This window comes from Marmota flaviventris, chromosome 10, assembly GCF_047511675.1.
Source record: "Marmota flaviventris isolate mMarFla1 chromosome 10, mMarFla1.hap1, whole genome shotgun sequence".
NCBI lineage: Eukaryota > Metazoa > Chordata > Mammalia > Rodentia > Sciuridae > Marmota > Marmota flaviventris.
Genome location: NC_092507.1, coordinates 121,884,558 through 121,891,844, shown reverse-complemented (window position 1 = coordinate 121,891,844; position 7,287 = coordinate 121,884,558).

Genomic DNA, 7,287 nt, shown 5'->3' with positions numbered 1-7,287 from the left:
CCCATCTAAAATAGGGGCACCTATGTACACTTATACAGCACCCCACACCTTTCCTTTATGCCATTGATCACTTTTTTTTTTCTACTTATGTGATTTTTTAAAAGATGTCTGCCTCCATTATTAGATTATAAACATCCCAGACAATGCTTAGCACAAGCCAGATGCTTGATCAGGATTTGACGAATGAGCAGAACCATACTTGAATTTGTTTGTACATCCATTCATTGAGTTCCTAGAACATGCCAGACACTGTGCTAGGTACTGCGGGTACCCAGAGTGGGTAGCTGCTGGGGGGAAATAGACAGTAAACACTGACCACCATCACAAGGCAGATTGCGAAACGCAGGAAACAAACAAGATGAGACAAACCAGCTAAGGCCCATTATTTTGTAATCTGATACTTGAAGGTTTTGACAGAGCAAGTGTTTTTGTTTGTTTTTTGGAGATCTTTAGTGATCCCAGACCTTTCATTCCTGTGATTCCTAACTCAGCTCAGTCCTGGTGTTTCTAGGGAGGTCATTTGGCTCTACATGCTGCCACCAAGAACTCCTGCTTTGGGGGAAGGTCCGATGGGCTGGAGATCGGGGCTTTCTAGCTTTTTGACTTCTTAATCTGTTTGGAAGTCAATTTTCCCATCTGGTAAATAGAGAGGCTCTACCTAACAGAGTTGGTGTGAGGGTTCAACAGGATAACTCGTGGGCATTCATTAGGCTTGCTTCTGCTAAGAGTGTGAGAAAAGAGAAACCCAGCTTGATCTTACTTCATAATAAATCCATTTTTGACTTCCAGAATAATCGGGCAGAATTCAGGAATATTTGATTTTGTGGCTTCATCCATTCTCAGCCGCAGTTATTGAGTGTCTCCTATGTGCCAGGCACTGTTGGGTATATAGCAATGAACAACAAATAAATCACCTGGCAAATGTAGTTTAAACATCTGGGGGGAAATGCAGCAATGAGAAATAAGGTAGCAAAGAAGAGAGTCTAGTAGATGGAAAAAAAGTGTTGAGAAAATCAGAATGGCAGAGGGTGCCAGGAGAGTGTGCCGTTTTAAATAGAATGGTGAGGGGTGGCCGCCTTGGGAAGGCAGCAGCTCAGTCATGATATGGGTGAAGGAGAAAGGGAAAAGCATTCTAGGCAGGAGGGATCCCAAACGCAAGGGCTGGGGCCATGGGGCTTACCTGGAGTGGTCAAGGAGACCCAGGGGTCAGTGCAGCCAGAGCAGAACAGACGACGGGGAAATTAAGTCAGAGCCCAAACAGGGTCGTAAGGTCAGGCTTGTAGCCACTGTAAAAACTTTGCTTTTATTTGTGGTGAGTTAAGGAGGGATGTGGGTAGCCTTCCATGTTAAAAAGATCTGCCTGGCACCTGTGCTGGGATTCGGACGAAAGGGCAAGTGCAAGGGAGACCAGGTAAGGGACGACCGATGCGACCTTGGCCTGAGATGGTTGGGGTGCGGATGGGGGCGGGGTAGAGTGGTCAGTTTCTGGACATGTTCTGAAGAGGACCATAAAGGATTTCCTGCTGGTTCCATCCCCATCCAAAGGGAAACAATGAGCCAAGATCTTTGGCCTGACCAGCTGGAAGAATGGAGTTGCCATTTTAGCGAGAGGAGGAAATATCGGGCCATCTGTTGAATTTGAGCTATTTGTTAGGCCTCTGAGGGAAACGTGGAGTAGGCAGTGGGATATGTGAATCTGGAACTCACAGAAGAGGCCCTGCATGAATCTGATGTCACCCATCTTCATTTCTGTAGATCAGGAATCGGACCCATTAAGAAATGACAGGCCAAAGAGCAGCAGAGCTGAGACTAGAACCACGTTGTCTATCTTGAGAGCAGTGTTCTTCCTTGTACCCTACGGATCCTTCAGCTCAGGGCAGGGCTGTTCCCTCAGAGTATCGCCCCCTCACTTCTCCAAGTGCCATCGCTCCCACCCCCTGAGAACGTTTTAGTCCATTTTGGGTTGGTGCAACAAATACCTGAGATGGTTCTGGGGAGGCTGGAGAATCTAAGAGATGGTGCTGGCAACTGTGACGGCCTAGGGCCGAGTCATGACACGGCAGAAAAGGACAAGTGGGCACATTGAGAAGAGAGAGAACACAGGAATGACCTCACTTTACAATAATTCACTCCCATGAGAACAAACCCACTCCGGAAAGGAATGCGGTCATCCTTTTAATGACCTAATCATCTCTTAAAGACCCCGCTTCCAAACCCCACTGCAATGACAATCAACTGTCAACATGAGCTTCAGAGGGGACAGAACACATTCAGACCATCCATAGCAACTTTACAGGTGACCCAAGGGTCCTTATTTCCTTGCTCTTGCTGGTACCATTATAGAAGAACACTTAGATGGCTGAGCAGCACAATCCAGGTGCAGTGGTGCACAACTGTAATTCCAGCTATTTGGGAGGCCGAGGCAGGAGGATTGCAAGTTTGAGGCCAGCCTGGGCGATTATTTTGAGACCCTGTCTCAAAATAAAAATAAAAAGGGCTGGGGATGTAGTTCAGTGGTCGAGTCCCCCTGGGTTTAATCCCTAGTATGGAGAGAGACACGAGGAAGAGGAAGAAGGAGGAGGAAGAGCGGGAGGAAGAGGACAGAGGGGGAGGAGAGCAAGAGGGGAAGGGAAGGAGTGGGAGGGGAAGAAGAAGGAAAAGAAGATTGGGCAGCACAGAGAACTTTTCAGGGTCCGAGTGAATTGGAAGACGCAGAGAAGTTCAGGCCTTTCTTCCGGGTAGGCAGGCAAGGCTACCACACTCGCTGGGCTTCTGGGTCTAGGGTGTATCTCCTGAGACCTTGAGTGGTGGCTTCGGGCAGCATGACTTGGCCACAAATGCCCACTGCGAGCCCTGGTGGGTGATAGGGTCGGTGACAAACTGTGTCTTGCAGTTCTGGCTCCCCGCTCAGGACCTGTGACGAATGACCTAGGTCTGGTCTCTGTTCCAGGAGGGCCTCAGGGGTGTGGGCTGGTCTGGGCTACTGATGTCCACTGTCTTCTTGAACTGGTTGATCTTACAACATCTTGCTCTTTGGTTTCTCCTGGCACTTGACTCCAGCACGTGAAGGACACGTATCTTCTGCCTTAAGCAGGATAAGCTGCCACGTTTCCCTGCGTGGCCTACTAGATCCGACCCCACCCCCCTCTGCAGGAGCTGCACTGTCCATGACCGTGAGTTTGTAAATGTGGAGGCAAGATGGCTAGGATACTTGGCCTCCTGGGAAGGAAAGCCACCTGTTAAAGCCCTGGAAGTGTCCTAGCAGCTGACGGCCTTATTTCTTTTCAGGAGCCTGGCTACCCAGCTGGCCGGGTGGTTGAGGCTGACACTTTGCAGATTTCCACCTGGGCCTATTGCTGTTAGAAACTGGACCCAGCAGAGAGGGGCCAGGACACATCCAACCTATTTATATGGAAACCCAAACACAGCTATTGTATTATTCTTTCTTTTCTTTGACTGCATAGGATGAACCATATTTCCCTTCCTATACTGGGACTATTGAAGGAAAGGATTAGGCTCTCCGTGACCATGAATAAAGGCAACCAGGTTTTCAGTATACAACGATTTGGATTCTGGTTTTAATAGATTCCCAAGGGCCACTGTGAAGGTACAAAGGAGTGAGGCTTTTTATGTGAGTACACAGAGGAGAGGATAGTGAGTTGGTCTGATTTCTGTCCATGGCCTTCAGTACATTTCCAGCTTCTGGGAGGCCCTGGGTCAAGGCCCCTGTAATCTATGTCTATCTGTCTGTCCTCCATCATTTGGGATTGATTGCCTAGAATCTTGTGTCCTAGTTTCTGGAAAGATCTGTCTCTCTCACCACCGCCGCTAAGTTTGTACACAATTCTCCCTGCCACAAAGGGGTTGCTTTGCTCTGATCTCCTCAGTCCCCAGTCCCAGCCCTGAATCCTGGAACTCCAACTCTGGCTTGAAGACAAATTCCTCATTTACCAGGACAAGGGCTTGGACACGGACTCTTCCTTTTTCTACTGTCCCTTCTCTCAAACCGAGGAAGGGGCTGCTAGCCACTCATTAAACCCATTTCCCTTTCTTCTTCAACATATAGTTAGACCATGTTTTCCAGCCACACTCCCTTGCAGTTTTAGGGGGGCTTGTGACTGCGCTATGGCCAATGGAACCACTTCTGGGCCTGGTCCCCCAACCCCTCCTAAGTGGATTCTCTCCATTTATCCGGCAGCTGGATGCCAACACCCAATAGGACTTTCTAAGTCATGTACATTGAAGATAGCAGAGATTTTGTCAGTCTGAATGAATCCTAGATGCCACCCACTGGACCTCATGTGAGTGAGAAACACATTCTATTGGGAGGCTGAGGCAGGAGGATTGCAAGTTCCAGGCCAGCCTGGGCAACTTAGCAAGACCCTGTCTCAAAATGAAAAAAATAAATAAATGAAAAGGGCTGGGGATGTAGCTCAGTGGAAGAGCACTCCTGGATTCCATTGGGAGAAAAAAAAAATCTGCGAAAGATATGGATTAAGTTGTGGAGATTTAAAGGCTTATCTGTTTCAGCATTTGGCTTTATCAGACCTAATAATAAAACCCTTCATGATATGCCCCGGGAGCTCTCATTCTTTGGTAGAACTCTCCTTATCTTGACCTCTTCTGAACATCTCTACCCACTGGCCTTTGTGCAGTTCTAGCTGACAGGGCTCACCTGGTGCAGTCCTCCCCCTGGGCTCCCAGGGCCTGGGCAGGTGCAGGTAGCCACTGCCTCCTCCACTCCTTAACTCTCCCCACGGCAGACTTTCCTCCTTAGGAATGGCACCACCTCGTTGTTCTCCGTCCTCCTTCAACAGTGCTCCTACCTGGCACGTCCACTATTGCCCCTGGGTTTTCCAGCTGGTTTCCACCTTCCTCTTACTCTTGTCACCTGTTCGCTACCGTCAGCACACCTTGGTCACGTGTGTACTTGACCAACTTGTTTTCCTGATCCCCGGGGGGCGTTTCCAAATTGCTCTTCTTCGTTGGAGGCCTGGCCTCCTACTTCACTGAGAAAGCTGAGGTGCTCTGGCATGAACCCCTTCAGTCCCCATCCTTCTCTGTGTCCCCACCTCCTATCTTTTGTTCCCACTGTCATGGGAAGCTCTTCTCCTGTAACTCCCATCTCCACCCGTGCTCTCTCCATCCCTGTCTAATACAAGAGAGCTGTCCTGCTGGATGGCACCTCCCGATCCCTTAAAAGTTCCAGTCTCTCTCTACTAGCTACTTCCAAAGCAAATTATGGATACAATCAAATCTCTTTCTGTGAATAACAACAAAATTCCCAGAAAGCAAAATGTTCTCATTCCCCATTCATTTTTCCACCCACCATCCTGTGGATTTTGCTCCGACCTCCATCTTTATTGCCAAATCTGAAGGCCTCATTTTATTTATTTCTTTTTTTTTTTACCTGTTTATTTTAACTGAAACACAAATATATTAAAAAAACAATGTGTTTACATAAAATTAAAGGAAAATACATCAATAGAGAACTTTCCAAATTTCCTGGATTATTTTAACATTAGGAGAAAAAACTAAAAAGATTTTTAGAAGTTGAGACAAGAACCAGGTTCGATTCATTATGTTCAACAAATGAGTGGTAACAAAATTCCAAAACCCACCAGGTTTTTTATTTTTTTTTTTAATTTTGTTCTTTGTTTTAAGAATAACATTATATTTCTGGAGGCATCTGTTTTTCAGGGAAGAAGAGAAAACCACTGAAATTTTTTCCTTTGAATTCTAGCCAGACAATAAAAGGAATGATCCCTTTACTGATTCATCTGAAGACCACACTGGAGAGCTCACGTTTCTCGCCTTCTCTTCAGCCCTTGATGCGGTGAACCTCGTCTTTTTAGGGACGGACACTGCTATTCTGTTCTCACGCTCCTTCGCTCCTTCGTGGGTCCTTGATCTTGTGTCCCAACTTTAAACCTTAGCCTGGCCTGAGGCTCTGTCTTTGCTCCCTGTCTTCCATCTCTGTCCCCCCCTCACCGCCCTCCACTGTCACTCTGCATAAGCCATTCCCCAGGGTTCCAACGACAGTTTTCATGTTGACTCATAAATTGAATCCGTGGCTCATCTCTGGAGCTCCCAGGTCACAATATCCAGAATCCTGCTGGCACTTCCTACCTGGCGGAGGGTCCACGGGTACTTTAAACTCAATGACCATCAAACCAAGCTCACTCTTCACCTCTCCTTCAAGCCTGCTCTTTCTGTGTTCTAAGGGTGCCACCTGGAGCCCCCGGCCGGAGTCTGAGACTTGAAGTCATCCTAGACAGCTCTCTTCACCGACCTGCCACATGGAGTCAGTGGGAAAGTCCTGCACTTCTGACGCGTGTCACTTTTCTCATCTCTGTGGTTCTAACCCAGGCAGCCCTTACTGTCCCCAGCAGAGCCCTGCAGGGCCCCCTAACCAGTGCTCTGGCCTTCAGTCTTGCTAATCCCTTCCTGCCACCAGAGTCCTCTTTATCAAAGCAGAACTTCATGTTGCTTCCCAGCCCAAACCCTTTGAGGCTTCCTTGGGCCACAAGATGAAGTTCAGGCTCCGTAGCAGGGACTGTGAAGCCTCCCACGGCCCCCTCCTGCCCTGACCTTTCTCTTTCCTTGGACTCTTGCCTTACTAAACGCCTGGCAACTCTCCAAAGTCCCTGTGTCCTTTAATGCCACTGTGCCTTTGTCCCGACAGTTCTCTCTGCCTGGAAGTTCTTCCCCTTCTCTCTGCCTGGTAGAGGCCCAGCTTCCTTTACAAAGCCTTTTCTGCCTGGGTTCTGTTCTGGTTTGGATATGAGGTGTCCCCTCAACAGCTCATGTGAGATAATGCAGTAAAATTTAGAGGTGAGATGACGGGGTCATGAGAGCCTGAACCTACTGAGGGCATTAATCCACTTGAGTGGGTTAACCAGATGGTACCTGCAGGAGGCAGGTAGGGTGTGGCTGAGGAAACAGGTCACTGTGGGCAGGCCTTTGGGGTACATATTTTGTCCCTGGTGAGCAGAGTCCCCCCTCCTGGCATGATATCCTGAGGGGCTTTCGTCTTTTACACTTTCCACCAGGTGTTCTGCCTGACCTCAGGCCCGGGGCAGTGGAGTTGGCTGACTGGACTGAGACCTCTGAAACCTTGAGTCGGGTCCTTTGGTCACATGGTGAAGAAACTGACTAAACACGCTCGGAGAGTAAGATGGAGCCATTTCCCTTTGGGTTGACACTGCATTCCTGGCGTAGCCAGAACAGGGAAGGGAGGAGCTTGGTGGGGCGCTCGGTGCCCCTCCGGTGTGCATCTTGGGGCCA